This window comes from Dioscorea cayenensis, chromosome 11 (assembly GCF_009730915.1).
Source record: "Dioscorea cayenensis subsp. rotundata cultivar TDr96_F1 chromosome 11, TDr96_F1_v2_PseudoChromosome.rev07_lg8_w22 25.fasta, whole genome shotgun sequence".
In the NCBI taxonomy this organism is placed as follows: Eukaryota; Viridiplantae; Streptophyta; class Magnoliopsida; order Dioscoreales; family Dioscoreaceae; genus Dioscorea; species Dioscorea cayenensis.
The window spans coordinates 11063112-11079719 of record NC_052481.1 but is presented as its reverse complement, the minus strand read 5'-3'; positions in this window follow the sequence as shown (position 1 = coordinate 11079719).

The window sequence follows — 16608 nt, the reverse complement described above, 5'->3', positions numbered from 1 at the left end:
TGGCTCAAGTGATGCCGCAACTATCAAAGAATGGTTGAAGAGGTTGCTTGCTATTTTTGAGGACATGGGCATGGAAGATAAGTTAAAACTAAAGGTTGCAGTCAGACTTCTGGAGAACCGAGCAAGGATCTGGTGAGAAATTATGAAGGGTCGTTCACATGTACCATTGACTTTGTCAAATTTTCTACAAGAGTTTGATGAAGAATACTACACTTGATTTCATCATGACCAAAACAACAAGAGTACATGAGGTTGGTTCAGGGTAACAAGGTAGTGGCAAAGTATAAAGTAGAGTTAAAGGATATGGTTAACTTTGTACTTGAAATTGCTGGTGGTGAAGAAGCCCTATGTTCCAAGTTTGAGGCAGGACTGAATCTCAGTATCCTAGAGAAGATGGCAGTTACTTGGAATCAGACTTTCAAGGAAGTGGTTCAGTTAGCTTTGAGGGCTGAGAAGTTGGTCAATGAAGGTAGGCGCCTTCGTAATAATCTTGCCAATGGAAAAAAAGAAAATTTTTCAAGGGCATCCAAATGCAGTAAGAGTGAGGACACTTCTTCAGGGTTCTCAGGATCTAACTCAGTCAAACCATCATCAAGGCATGTTGCCAGCACATCTGCTAGTGGTAGTATTGGAGGCAAGACAACTGGAAATGTTCCCAGGTGCCGGAACTGAAACAGATTTCATTCTGGTCAATGCCCTGAGCCATGCAGATATTACCAGTGTGGATAGACAAGCCACCACAAGTGAGCATATTCAGAGTTAGGCCATGGAGTGCCAGGGTCAGTATCTCCCCTTGCAGGATGACAGAGTCAGTCGAAGGGTGCACAATCTGTTGGGTCTGCACCAATTTTCCCAACTAGATTAGTTGTTGCTTGTAATGTTCCACAAGGTGAAATAAAATGACTGCAGACCAGTTCTCAGACCTGAGTTTTTGCCATGACCAATGAGGAAGCTGAGGATCGACCCAACGTGATTACAGGTACTGTATCCATTTTTCACCAAGATGCATATGTTTTGATAGACTCAGGTTCAGAAAGATCTTTTATTAGCATCATATTTGCATGTCATGCCAATAGAATAGCTTCTTCTTTAGGCTCTGAACTTGTGATCCAAATGCCCTTTGCGAAGAGATTATCAGAGAGGTAGTTTTTCCGAGGATGTCCTATCATGGTGAAGGGTTTGGAATTTCAGACATATTTGATTTCACTAAAGATGTGAGATTTTGATGCCATACTTGGAATGGACTTGTTGAATATGCATAAGGCTGCTATCGACTGCTTCAGGAAAGAAGTGACTTTGCAAACCTCTTATGGATCTAATATTGTGCTTGAGGATGAAAGGAAGATTCTTTCAAGGTGTGTGATATCTTCTGTGAAAATAAGGAAACTAGTGCGTAAGGGATGTGAAGCATATCTGGCACATATAGTGGATACAAGAATTGGTGGACTAAACTTCAAGGATGTCCCAATTGTTCAGGAGTTTGAGGATGTATTTCTTGATAAATTACGTAGATTAGCACAGATCAAGAGTTTGAGTTTGCTATTGACTTACTACCAGGTATTGCTCCAATCTCCATTCATCCGTATCGCATGGCACCAACAGAGCTTAAAGAGTTAAAAGTGCAGTTACAGGATTTGGTGGATAAAGGGTTCGCACGGCTGAGTGTGTCACCTTGGGGTGCACAAGTTCTCTTTCTGAAGAAAAAAGGATGGGTCCTTTAGATTGTGTATCCATTACCGGTAATTGAACAAGATGCCCATTAAGAACAAGTATCCTTTACCCAGAATAGATGATTTGTTTGACCAGTTGCATGGAGCAAGAATGTTTCGAAGATTGACCTTCTGTCTGGTTACCATCAGTTGAAGATCAACGAGAGTGATGTGCCGAAGACAACATTCCGTACGCAATATAAACATTATTAATTTCTGGTCATGCCATTTGGTTTGACTAATGCCCCAACTGCTTTCATGAACCTCATGAACAGAGTCTTCAAACCATATATAGACAAGTTTATGATTGTCTTCAACGATGATATTTTGATTTACTGAGCAACTGAAGAAGAGCATGTGCAATACTTGCGTACAGTATTGCAGATCCTTAGAGAAAAGAGGTTGTATGCTAAATTCTCAAAGTGTGAATTTTGGTTATAGGAAGCATTGTTTCTTCAACATGTGGTGTCTGGAGAAGGAATTTGTGTGGACCGAAAGAAAATTGAAGCAATTATTGCCTACGTTTTGTCGAGGGGTTGACAGGTTATTACCGATGTTTTGTCGAGGGGTTTTCTAAGATTGCTGCACCCTTATCATGGTTAACTCAAAAGGAGATAAAGTTTGTTTGGGATGAGAAATGTGAGAATAGTTTCCAAGAGTTAAAGAACTGCCTGATTGCGGCGCCAATGCTCACCCTGCCTACCAGTGGTAAAAGTTTGTGGTGTTCAATGATGCTTCATGACAGTGACTTGGTTGTGTAGTGATGCAAGATGGGAGAGTGATAGCTTATGCTTCTCGGCAATTAAAGAAACATGAGTTGAATTATCCTACCCATGATTTCGAGTTAGCAGTAGTGGTTTTTCCTCTAAAGATCTAGCGACATTATCTTTAAAGAGAGAGATGTTTGATTTATACAAATCATAAGAGTTTAAGGTATTTGTTCACTTAGAAGGAGCTAAACTTGAGGCAGTATAGATGGCTATAGTGTATCAAGGATTATTACCTGGTGATTGACTTCCAGGGAAAGCCAATGTGGTAGCCGATGCTCTAAGTAGGATGACTTCAACTTCTCCAACTTCTGCTACAACATTTTATTGGTCTCAACTTTCAGTTCTTTGGAACATGGATGTGAGAGTTAAGGTTGAGCCAAAGGGAGTTTTCTTGTAAACTTTTATTGTAAGACCATCATTACTTATACAAACTCAAGAATATCAGAGAGTAGATGAAGAGTTAGTGAAAGAAATACAGAGATTGGAAATGGGTGAAACTAGTGAATTTGGGCTTCGTAGTGATAATATTCTTGTTTTTCAGGGAAGGGTTTGTATTCCAAAGGATACAGGACTTAGACGTGTGACAAGTGCTTGTGCGATAAAAATACGAAGTGTTCTTTCCTTGTGTTAAGCATTACTTTTCTTGGGTTTTAATGCTAATATGTGTGTATTTATGTTACTTTCATAGAGGAATGGTTGTGAGGCTGAATATGAAAGTAAGAAGCCAATGTGGGTCGTAAATGCACCATTTTAGAGGAAATCTTGCTAAGGTTCAAACGCGAAGACATAGGTCAGGTTCGAGATGCGGAAAGTGTGCCAACCTCCTCGTATTCAAGTTAGTATAACTATTTGAGGGGCACAAGGGCAGTCACATTCAAGCATTCCGACTTGTGCATATAAAACATGATCTCCACCAACATGTTCGTTATTGATGAAGCAAAGCGATCCATGATGTAAACGTGTGCCTGTTTACGTTACCTCTATGAAAGCATGGATTCGGGAGTATTTTGGGTCGGCACTATAGTAGGGTACTGTAGAAAAACTATACCAAGAATACTGTACCAGCACTGTTCACAGCCGCTCGAGAAAATAGGAAAACAGAGAATCTACACGGGCATGTGAAAATTCCATACGCCCGTGTGAAAAATCCACAGGGGTGTTCACACGGGCTTGTGGATCCCCGATTTTAGCCCTTTAAAAGCCGATTTCAACCCCTATTTCAGTATTCTTTTCTCCATCTTTTCTCCAACTTGAGATAGGGTTGTGGCTAGGGTTTTAAGAGGTATTGGCTAGGGCTTTGGAGAGGTTCTATGGCTCTGACATCACACGCAGTTTGGAAGAAGGTTAGTGGGAGAGCTTTCCTCGCACAGATCCTGCAAGGTGTATCCTAGGCAAGATAAAGGGACCCTTATGATGAGTAGAGGACTCTCCTCAAGACCATCACAACGACTAACGAGGGAGTTTTCTATGGATACTTTGTTTTTACATTCGATTTCATTGATTGTATCTAGGTCCATCGAGAGCTAAACCCCTAGTGGGTACTTGGGTATTTGTGAACCTTAGGATGTATTCATTTTATTGAATGTCTTTATTGTGCATTCAATTAATTAGTGTTTATTGTGAGTTCCAATCTCGTATGCTTGATTGTATGAATATTCCCGTAGAGTGACACTAGGGTTGAGAGTTCTTCTTGGTAACTCTTGTGAGTGAGTGACACACCATGAAAGTTAGACAAAACTAGATTGGAGAGGGTTGAGAGGGTGAGTCGAGAGGTAGTGGAGCGTCCCTTTTCCCTTTCGGTGTGATCTATCCTACCTCCATGTTCCAAGAGTTCTTTGCGGCCATAGTAGAGTGAATGGCTAAGGGATAACCTTCCGCTGGGGCTTAGTTGCGAGTACAACACAGTGAAGCGTTAAAGTGATTTTAGCATCTAGGGCTTAATTGTGGCTAGGGATATTTCACCTGGACCAAAGGGTTAGGTCTATACATAGGAATAGGGTTTATCATTTGAATCCCTAGGGCTCATTACAATTCTATACGAGTGCGAGGTGTTTAGATTGTTCGATTTCTCCTCCAGGCCATGTATAGAGTTAGGCATGGTTGACTTTATATTTGGGGCTATACAATTAAGGATTTCCATGACTCGCTATTGCATTAATTAGGAAGGATAATAGAGGTTTCTTACACTTGGAATGATTGTCCTAGGCGGAACAATATCCGAGTACCCCATCTTTATCGATTGCCTTACCTTCTCCTTTACTTGTGCTCTCTTTCTTGTTATTTTTACTCTTGAGAATTGAATCTTGTCACACATGTCACTATTCATCTTCCACATTAGTTAAGAAACAATTTGAGTGTCTTTATTCCGCACTCGCGGATACACTACCCACTAACTCGGGATTATTACTCGACACCTGCGCATTTGGGTGTACACGCATATACGGACGTGTCAAAGTGCTATTTTAAAGGAATCTCATTCCTCATCCTATATAGTTCACCCAGGCAACACTAAGATGTACTGTATGATCAAGGAAAAGTATTGGTGGTCTGGAATGAAGCGTGAGATTGCAGAGTTTGTAGCAAGATGCTTTGTCTGCCAGCAAGTAAAAGTAGAGCATCAGCAACCAGTGGGACAATTAGAACCTTTGCCTATCCCAGAGTGGAAATAGGAGCATATTACTATGGACTTCGTGGTTGGGTTACTGCAAACTCTATAGGAGCATGATGCTTTATGGGTCATTGTGCACCATTTGACTAAATCAGCCAATTTTCTGGCCATTAATACCAAGTATTCCTTGGAAATATTGGAGAGGCTATTTATAAGTGAAGTGACCCAAGATTAACATCTCAGTTTTGTCCGAAGTTTCATCAGGCTCTGGGACAACTTTGAGATTCAACACTGCATAGCATCCCTCGTGATAGGTAGCCAACTGCACTCGTGTAATCCGTATACACTTAAGGATATGTTGAGGGCTTCATGCTCTTGATTTACAGGGAAGTTGGAAGAAGCATTCACCTTTTGTGGAATTCTCTGATAACAATAGTTTTCATGCAAGTATTGGTAGGGCTCCTTACTAAGCTTTGTATGGACGTAAGTGCCGAACACTTCTTTGTTGGAGTTAAGTCGGTAAAAGAAAGTTTCCAAGTGTGGAATTGATTGAAGAAACCGCAGAAAAAGTAAAGGTGATTCGAGATAGGTTAAAAGTAGCCCAAGATCTACAAAAGAGCTATGCATACAATAGGAGAAGAGATTCAAAGTTCCAACTAGGTGATAGATTTTTCCTGAAGATATCACCTTTGAAAGGAATAATACGGTTTTGAAGCTGGGGAAAACTAAATCCTTGTTATATTGGGCCACTCTTGATACTCGAAAGAGTTGGACCAGTGGCTTATAGGCTTGAGTTGCCGCCAAAATTAGAGAAGATCCATAATGTTTTCCACGTCTCATTGTTGAAGAAGTACGTGTCAGATCCATCACATACACTTGAAATATCCCCCTTGGAACTTCGAGAATATTTGACGTTTGAAGTGAGAACTCGATCGTATCCTTGATCGCCTAGATAAAAGTGCTTCAAGGAAAGGTGGTGCCAGCTTGTAAAAAGTCCTTTGAAAGGTAATTGAATTGAGGAGTTGACCTGGGAACCTGAACAGTTCATGAAAGAGAAATATCCTGATTTGTTTAGTGAGTCTGGTAAGTAGAAATTTTGAGGACAAAATTTCCCTAAGGAGGGTAGAGTGTGATACCCTGTCCTGATTTTGACCTCACGCCTTTTTAGATTTTTTTTTGCAAACATTACTGCACTGTAGGTTAGGTGTGAAAACCAGCCGACAACAAGGGGCAAAACAATATTTTGGGCTCATTTCTTTCAATTTTCACTTATAAGGGGCATTTTGGTAATTTATCTTTTTCTTTAAAAAAAAATCTGAAAATTGAATGGATAAGATAAGCAATGTGGCTTCTCTTCTCAGCATCTCATTTCCTTTCTTATCTCTTTGTTTCCATTTCTTCTTCACTTCGGTCGAGAGGCTTTTCATTTGAAAAAATTTCTTCGACGAGCTTCTTCGGCGAATCATCACTTCTATCCTATTCATCTCATTCTCCAGAGTTTGATAAAGCTTTGATTCAAGTTTTCTCCTTGTATTTTCTTCGTATTTAATTATTTTTGAAAATCCATGAAACCCTAGAAATAAACCTTTATTTGAGTCATTTTTGGACTCAAATCGAAGCCCTCTATCATGTGATTCATGTATGTGTATGTTTGTAGAGAAATTTTTCATTTTGGTGTTGTAAATCGACAATAAACATTTGAAACAAGGCCAGATACTGTAGCAAATTCATGGTTACTTTAGCGATTCCGACAACACTGTAGCACCAAAAAGCCTTGTCCTTTTTTTGTATTTCTTTGGTCCAAATCAAAGTTCTTCTTACCTCGAAGCCTTTGGAACTAATTTTCCTTTGGTTTGGGGTCGTTTGCAGCCAAAATGGTGTTGTTTTACCCTAAAACTTTCACGATACATGTTCAATATGTAATTAGCCATTTGCATGCATTTTAGTTTCCATTCTTGTGTGCATTGGTTCTTAGATTCCTTACTTGATTCTAGTTGGTGAAGCATCTTCTAAGGGGAAGGAAACTACTAACCTGTGAGCGCATTTCAAGACAAGAAGACAGATTCAGTGTGTGGTTTACTTGTTAATTGTATAGATTTCATAAGAGTATAATTATATTTTTTTTATATGATTTATATCATAAATTTGATGCTCAATCAGATTTAATTGGCTATATATCTATATATGGATATTTTGAGCCTGAAGTTACATGGTAAAATGATTCTGGTATACTTATACATATTTATTTCAAAAGAAATATGTTTACATGTAAATGTCTTGTACATTCAAATGGAATTTGGATTGTGGTATATTTGTGTATTTATACATCATATCCTTGATCCCTCAACTTGGAATTGGAAAGAATTGCCTTGTGGCATTTGGATTTTGATGGTGACAGTGGACTTAGGTCCAACACTGCATTGTGGGGTTCCACGGTCCGACCCGATGGGAGGCGGCGTGGTCAACCATGAGTTTACCCTAGTCAAGAGGTGCGCAGAGACATTGACAAGGGTCTTTTATGTGAGTAACCTAGGCTCACCACACGGGGATCTCAATGGCCAACACTAAGGAATGCAGCATTTGTGAATTTTAAAAGTCTTAAAACACCTTGTTCTAGTCACGGCCATGATTAGCTTTGGAATTGTTTAAGGCCAGCCTCTATTTTGAGCGATGCTCAATGTGTTGGAAAATGTTACTTAACTGTACTATTTATGAACCATTGTGTTATCTGTTAACTTGTCGAATACTTAGAACTACTTTTATATGTTATTATTATTGTGGTTACTACTATTTGAAGAACTTTATTTACTCTGTTATCCCTATGTTGTCACCACACACTGGGTAACACCTGTTACTCACCACTCTCCTTTCTCCTTTCTCGGATTGTGACGTTGGACTGGGTTGTGCTGGGCAGGCAGCAGAATGACCTCCTTTTTTTCTTTTGTTTAGGTTAGTGTAGTGTGCATGTAAATTTTATGGATCCACTAGACTTGGGCTTTGTGTACTCTTCCTGTATCTATACTTTTTGGATATATGTGGAACCCTAGCTGGTCCTGTTATGGACCTTGTATCTTTCTTTAGTAAGTGGTGTTAGTAGGTTTGTTTTTAGCCTTACAGTGTCTAGGAGGTCGGAGGCTGTAGGGTTCACTCCTTGTTGCCGTGGCGATTGCCACGTGCCCAGATAGTGCCAGGGCATGATAGACCAGCGGTATGGGAGATTCGATATCATTGATGTCATACAGTTCAAGGTATTTTGACGCCAGTTTAGCATGAGTGTCACTCAGCTTTCAGTTCGTATGGGCTTGTATAATGAGACATACATATATACACAGGAGTACGGACACTTGCCGACAGATTACCCCAGCACCCTGACCCCGCAGCAAGTATACCGAGCCTTATTTAGATAAGGACAGTATGATCCGGGAGTGTCCAAGGCCTCTTATTTGTCCCGGCCGAGTTACAAATACATACAATCAGTCATTAGCAGATTTGTGAATGGCTGAGTCCACAACACAGGTGTTTTGAGCCGACAGGACTTACTTTATTTATATTCCATGGCCCGGAATGTAAAGATTCACCTGGGGCATGTAGTGGTAGACTTCCTGAGGTAACAAGGCTAGTATGCGAGAGTTAGAGTATTATTCGCTGTCCCCTACGTCATTAGACTTATCTTGGGGATGGGCCTTTTGGATGCTATCTGAGGTGCCGAAAGGATAGTCTTCCCCTCCCCTCTCGGACTTGATACGATAAGCATAATGTGATTAGTGCACAGATATGGGCCTCGAGTATACATTCTGGCTACGCCTATCCCAGAGACCGCTGAGGGTGGGGGAGACACAACAGAGGGCTCACGGTAGGTTCTTGAGCCTCAGTTGGCATCGATGTAGACTAGGAAACCCCTTATAGCATAGGAGACATACTAGCGCCCGGTACACATTCATACTCCTTCTCAAGCGCATAATCATTTTGAGAGGCTTGAGAGTGTTATGGGTGTGCTTCGGACCGAGATCGCCGAGGTTCAGGCTACACAAGTTGCACAAGACGTAGGGGATGATGGCGTGCCTTGACACCATACATCGCAGTTATTAGAGCGAGACGCGTCTTCACCTCTCATCAAGAGATCGAGGACCGCTCGCACTCCACCAAGATCACCATCTCTATCTCCACCGCACCATTCGACCCGCACGCATACAATGCTAACGATGAGAGCCTACAATCGGATGACACTGACACTTGACTCATCTTTCTCTTCTTTACTTTTGCATTTCATTTTGAACTTGTACACTCAGAAAGGATCTTTCTTCTGAGTTTATCTTTTATTTTTGTCTCGATTTGTATTTTATTGCTTTATCTTTTGTATACTCAAGTTGTTTTTGTTTTTTATTGAGCTTCACTAAACCCCCTTGTCTATGCATGCAGATGGTCTTGTCAATATGGGACTTGAGAAATATACATGGACAAGGCAAATGTGGGCCATGTGTGCTTCACAACCTGTTGTAACTTTACTCCTAAGGATTTAGCTCCATCAAATGCAACATTAGGAGTCAAGGGAGTATTGTTTCAATTGCCCACTTCCACATATTTACTTGATTGCTATAGTTTCTATTGTGCTTGCATGTGTACATTGATGGCAATGTACATCTTAAATGTGGGGGGGGGGGAGTTCACTTTGCACATGTCTTTTACATGAGCTTCGAATGTTATACATGCTCAGGTATCCAATGGCGGTTCACCTTAGTTGCAATGTTTGTATTCTTGAGTCTAAGAGAATTTTTGACATTGAATGTTCTCATGGTCTAGGTTTTACTTGAATTTCTAGGAATTTTTGCCAGATTGATAGTTGTTGCACCACTCACTCATGAAATGCTTTTGAAAACTCAAGTTTGATGTTTAAGGCACTAATTAGTCTTGTTTCTTGTTCTATTTTGCTGAAAAAAATTGGAAAAAGAAAAGAAAGAATACAAATAGATATATTGTTTAGTTGTGCATTTTATATGGAAAGAGCTACCACCTATGAATTATGAAGCTACTCTCATAAGTCGGATACTAGTTATGCCCTAATTAGAGAAAGAGCTATCTCATGGAATGAGTGAAAGCTACTACCAAGGTAGAAAGAGATACCACCTCGAAAGTCTAAAAGTCACCTTAGCGGCCGCTTCGGAAAGAGCTACCTTAGAGGATTTATGAAGCTGCTACCATCCTTTCATTTTGTTACGTTTAGTAGTTAAATAAGTCCCTTATACTTGGAACATTATAGAGTATACTTTGGGTTTACTTGAGTGAGTTTACACAAAGTTACATGTTCTCGGGTTTGTTGTCCTCTCTATTCGAGTTTTTAGCTAGAGCATTGATTTTTTGTATTTAGTGTTGACATTTCCCTTACTTGTAGAATGCTTCCGTTTCATGCTTTGGTAAACCTAAGGCCGAATACTTTCAATCTTTCCTTCTTCTATGTTTCAATGTTTTATTTCTTTTCTTTAGGATGAGCAAAAGCTTAAGCGTGGGGGAGTTTGATGACTGCTTGTGTGTTAAGAATGTGAAGTGTTCTTTCCTTACTATGAGCATTAGTTTTATCAAGTTTAAGCGCTAATATATATGTATTTGTGTTCATTTGCTCATGTAGAGTTGTGAAGCTAAGTATTATGAAACGAAGCCAAAAGCAGATCGTGAACACACTATTTGGTGGAATCTTGTACGGAACAAACACGAAGACACAAGTGAGGCTCTAAGATACGCGAATGTGTGCTAACCTCCATTTATTTAAGCCATTACAATAAGTAGGAGGGGCACGAAAGCAGTCACATTTGCTTATCCCGACTTGTGCATTGATAGCAAGATCTTCACCAACAAGGCTTTTGATTGAAGAAGAGTTGCGATCTACGGCATAAACGTGTGCATGTTTATGTTCCCTCAATGAAAAGTGTGGCATTGGGGGTGTTTCAACAGAGTACTGTAGCAGTTACTATTGCAAATCTCTACAGCATGACATTGTAGTAGTTATTGTTCACAACCAGCCAAAAATAAGATTTCCAAATGCCATGCCCATGTGGATATTCCACAGGCATGTGTGGAAAATCTACAGGGGCATGTGGATACCCAATTCTAGCCCTATTTAAGCCGCAATTCAGCCTGATTTTGTGGATCTTCTTTTCCCCTTCTCTCCAACTTTTCTCCATCTTATGAGAGGCCGTTAGCTAGGGTTTTGAGAGGCTTTTGGCATGTGTTTGGAGTGGTTCTCTGGATTCAACACTTTGCTTCTCTTGGAAAAAGGTTATTAGGGGAGCTTTCATCGGCACCGATCTAGTGAGGTGTGCCCTAGGCCGAACAAGGGGACCTTTGGAGAAGATGAGACTACTCCACAATATCATCGACATGAATATCAAGGGGTTTTCCTATGGATTGCTTATCTTTAATTTCGATTTCATTGTTGATTGTATTGTGCTCCATGGAGAGCTAAACCCCCTAGTGGGTACCTGGATTTTGTAAACCCTAGGGTGTTATTGTTTCATTGACTTTCCATTATGGTTTCCTTAATTGATCCTTTTATTTGAGGTTTAATCTTGAATGCTTGTTGAATGATTTCTCCCTTAGAGTGACACTAGGGTTGAGAGTCAATATTGGTAATCTTTGTGGATGGGTGACACGCCATGAGGGTTAGACAAAGCTAGATTGGAGAGGGTTCAGAAGGTGAGTCGAGAGGTAGCAGAGGTTCCCCTTTCCTCTACGGTGTGATTTATCCTACCTCCATTTCCTAGAGTTCTTTGTGGTTACAATAAAGTGAAGTGCTAACGGATGAACTCCGCTGGGGCTTAGTTGTGCGAGCAACATAGTGAAGCATTGAAGTGACCTTAGTATCTGGGGCTTAATTGTAATTAGGGGTCTTTTGCATGGACCAAAGGGTTAGATCTACACATAGGAATAGATTTTATCACTTGGAATCCCTAGAACTCCATGCAACTTTGTGCAATGTGAGGTGTTGAGACTAAGCGATTTCTCTACCAAGACACAGTATAGGGTTAGTCACGGTTGATCTTAGGTTTTGGACTGTGTGCTTTAGGATTTCCATGACACATTGGGCATTAATTAGGAAGTAAAATGGTAGGTCTTACACTTGAAGCATAAGTCCAAGGTGGAGCATTGTCCGAGTATCCCACTTCTATTGATTGCCTTACCTCTCACTTACTTGTGCCTTTCATTCTTGTTCCTTTTATTTCTGTTTACATCATATCTTATTAACACAATCATTATTCATCTTCACTTGGTTAAGTAGCAATTTAGTTATTTTTATTCCCACCTCTCTGTGCATACGATATCCCACTTACTTGGGATTTATTACTATGACAAACCCGTGCACTTGCGAGTCACTCTCGAAGCTGTAGAACCACTCCAAAAGCCTTGCTGAAGCCTTTCTAAACCCTAGCCACCGACCTCTCAAAAGTTGCAGAAAAGATTGGAAAAAGGATGAAAAGGATTCCCAAAAATCGAGCAGAATAGCGGCTTAAATAGGGCTAGAATCGGGCATCCACACGCCCCTGTGGATTCTCCACACGGGCCTGTGGGATTTCCACACGCCCATGTGGATTCTCTGGGAACCTAATTTTCAGCTGGCTGTGAATAGTAACTACAGTATTGTATTGTTACAATGATTTGCTACAGTACCGGTTACTCCGCCAAGAATACCCCCAATTCCACACTTTTCATTAAGGCAACATAAACGGCCAAACGTTTATGTCGTAGATCGCAACTCTTCTTTAATAAAAGGCCTCATTAGTTTAGATAATGCTATGAATGTACAAGTTGGGATATGCAAATGTGACTGCCTTCGTGCCCCTCCAACTCATTGTAATGACTTGTATACATGAAGGTTGGCACACATTCACGTAGCTCAGAGCCCCACTTGTGTCTTCCCATTTGTTCCTTCGAAGATTCCACCAAATAGTATGTTCACAATCTACTTTTAGCCTCTTTTCTTAATACTTAGCTTCACAACCCTACATGCGCAAAAGAACACAAATGCACATATATAAGCGGTTAAATATGATAAAAGTAATGCTCATCGTAAGGAAAGAATACTTCATATTCTTAACACACAAGCAATTATCACACACTCCTTGTGTTTGACAAACACCTCATGCGTATGTGCCGCAAGCGCATGGATTCGTCAAAGTAATAAATCCCAGATGCGTGGGTATCGTATCCACAGGGAGCAGGGATAAAAACAATTAAATTGTTTCTTAACTAAGTGTATAGTGAATAATAGTTGTGTGACAATATATAACATAACAAAAGTAAAAGGGACAAGAAAGAGAGCACACATAAATGGCGTACCCGGATATTGTTCCACCTAGGAAAATAGTTTCAAGTGCAAAACCTTGTATTATGCTTTCTAACTAATGCATTAACGAGTCATGAAAATCCTTCAATACATGGTCCCAAATCTAAGGTCAACCATACCTAACTCTATACATGTCCTGGAGGAGAAATTGAACAATCTCTCAACCTCGCACTCGCATAGAATTGTAATAAATTCTAGGGATTCCAAGTGATAAATCCTCTTTCTTAATGTAGACCTAAGCTTTTGGTCCAGGTGGAAGGTCACTAGTCGCAATTAAGCCCTAGGTGGTAAAATCACTTCAACACTTCTGTTTGTTTCCTCTGCAAATAAGCCCCAATGGAAGGTCATCCCTTAACCCATTCACTCTACTATGACCGCAAAAAACTTGAGGAAATGGAGGTAGGATAAATTATATAGGAAGGGAAAGGGGATGCTCCACTACCTCTCGACTCACCCTCTCAACCCCTTCCAATCTAGGTTTGTCTAACTCTCATGGTGTGTCACTCACTCACAAGGGTTACCAATAAGAATCTTCAACACTAGTGTCACTCTAAGGGAGTATTCACACAATCAAGCATTCAAGATTGGAACTCTATTAAAACATCAATTAATGAAAGCATAATGAAAGGTTTAATAAAACAAAGACATCCTAGTGTTCACAAATCCAAGTACCTACTAGGGGGTTTAGCTCTCCATGGATCTAGTTACAATGAATGAATTCAAATGTAAAAATAAGTAATCCATAGAAAACCCCCTCGATAGACGTGGCGATGGTCTTGCTGAGAAGCCTTTACTCGTCCAAGGGTCCCTTTGTTCGGCCTAGGATACATGACACGTCCGAATATGCGTGTAAATCGCAAGTGCACGGGTGTCGAAGTAATAATTACCCCGGTGAGTGGGTAGTCGAATCCACAGGGAACAAGGCTACTAGTACTAACTTCTTCTCTGATTTCTAATCTAATGATAAATGGAAAGGTGTGGTGATCTAATGTGCGAAGAGATGAACACCGGAGACGAATATGCAAGGGTAAAATGGAAGAAGAATCTCAATCAAGTAAAAAGTGGGGTATTCGGGCAATGCTACCCCTAGGATTCAGTATTAGGTACCGGATAAGCAAAAGTGTTTCTATGATGAGTAAGTTAAGTCGTGGAAATCCAAACATAATCGGGTCTATCTCTAGATCACCGATACTAGTCCCCCACGAGGTCCCGTGGAGAAATCACTCAATCTCAACACCTCACACCACATATGACCGCAAAAGCACTCTAGGGATTCCAAATTGTGTATCCAATTCCTAAAGATTGATCCAACCCTAATTCCCGGCGAAGGATCCTAACCCCCTACAAGGTCCCGGGCGGAGAAATCGAGCAATCTCACGCCTCCCACCAAATATGGTTGCATAGAGCTTAGGGAATGGAGATAGAATACACCAATCGGAGGGGAAAGGGGATACTTCACTATCTCGATGATTTACCCTCTCAACCCTCTTCAATCTTGAGGTTCTAACCCTAATGGAGATCTCTCTCCCACCAAGGCAACAAATCATGCAAATCCAATCAACCACAAGGATTAATTAAACAAGCAAGCAATGAGAATACAAGATTAAAAACTTAATCAAACTCGGATTAAATAGAAACACTAAGCAAATCCACAAAAAGATGAGAATCCTAGGGTTCACAAGCCCAAATACCTTCTAGGGTTTTTAGCACTCCATGGAGCAACATACAAAAACACACCATCAATGAATGAAAGTACATTAAAAACCATAGAAATAAACCCCTTATATATGAACCGATGGCCTTGATGGAGAGCTTTTGACGCTCTTGAAGGACCCACTCCGAGCTAGGTTCACCGGTGGCTTCCTTTATGCTATGACAGAGGAGGAATCGATCAAAGTTGGTGACGAAGCGCCTCCAAAGCCGCAAAGACCTCCTTTCCAAACCCTAGCCGTCTCACCCCTCAAGAGCCGCACAAAAGATGAGAAAGAATAGGGCAAAACGGCTATTTATAGGCCTTAGATCGCGTCTGTCACGTGCCCTCACGCGCCCGTGTGGATTTTCCACGCACCCGCGTGGGCTGCAAGTACTTTTCACAAAACGCGATCCGAACACTCTTCTCTTAAGGCCACATGTCCGGGCACACGTCCATGTGGTAGGCTATAAAACTTTTCTTCATCGACGTATCTTTGAGAGGTCTTGCAATCTTCACAAAGAGAAGGAATATGAAGATGTGGCTGCCTTTGTGCCCTTCCAAATAGTAAATTGACTTGAATCTTCTTAGAAGTTGGCACACATCTCCACGTTTATGAACTGCTCTCGTGTCTTGATCCTTGAATTGAACAAGAACTCCCAACATTGTGTCTTTATAGTCTATCTTTGCTTCCTTTTTACTCTTTAAAGCATTGACAACCTATATGCATAAAAGAACACCAAATACACAATATGAGACATAAACCACAGTAAAAATGATGCTCAATGCATGTAAAACATATATAAAAATATGTCTACTCAAGCACTTATCAATACACCTCGCTGGATTGGTACCGACGAAAGCTCTCCCACTAACCTTATTCCAAATGGAGCATGATGTTTGAGCCATAGAACCTGTCCTAATCCCTAGCCAATACCTCTCCAAACCCTAGCTAACGCTCCATCTCAAGTTGGGGAAAAGATGGAGAAAAGAATGTTGAAATCGGGTATGAAATCAACCTTAAATAGAGCTGGAATCTGGAATCCACACGCCCCTGTGGATTCACCACACGGACAGTGGAAAAATGCAAGGGTGCGTGGAATTTCAACACACCCATGTGGATTCTTTAGAAATCACCTTTCTGGGGCGGCTGTAAATGTTTCCTGCTACGGTGAATAACTACAGTGTTTGCTGAAGTACCCTACTATAGTACCAGCCTGAAATACTCCCAAATCCATGTTCTCATTGAGGTAACGTAAATAGGCACACGTTTACATCATAGATCGCTCTGCTTCTTTGATAAACATCTACATTGGTGGAGATCTTGCTATACATGCACAATCCGGAATACTTGATTGTGAGTGCCTTTGTGCCCCTCCAAATCATTGTGCTGACTTAAATACGAGGAGGTTGGCACACATTCTCGCATCTTGAACCTGACTTATGTCTTCGCGTTCAATCCTTCTCAAGATTTCCTCCAAATGGTGTATTAAAAA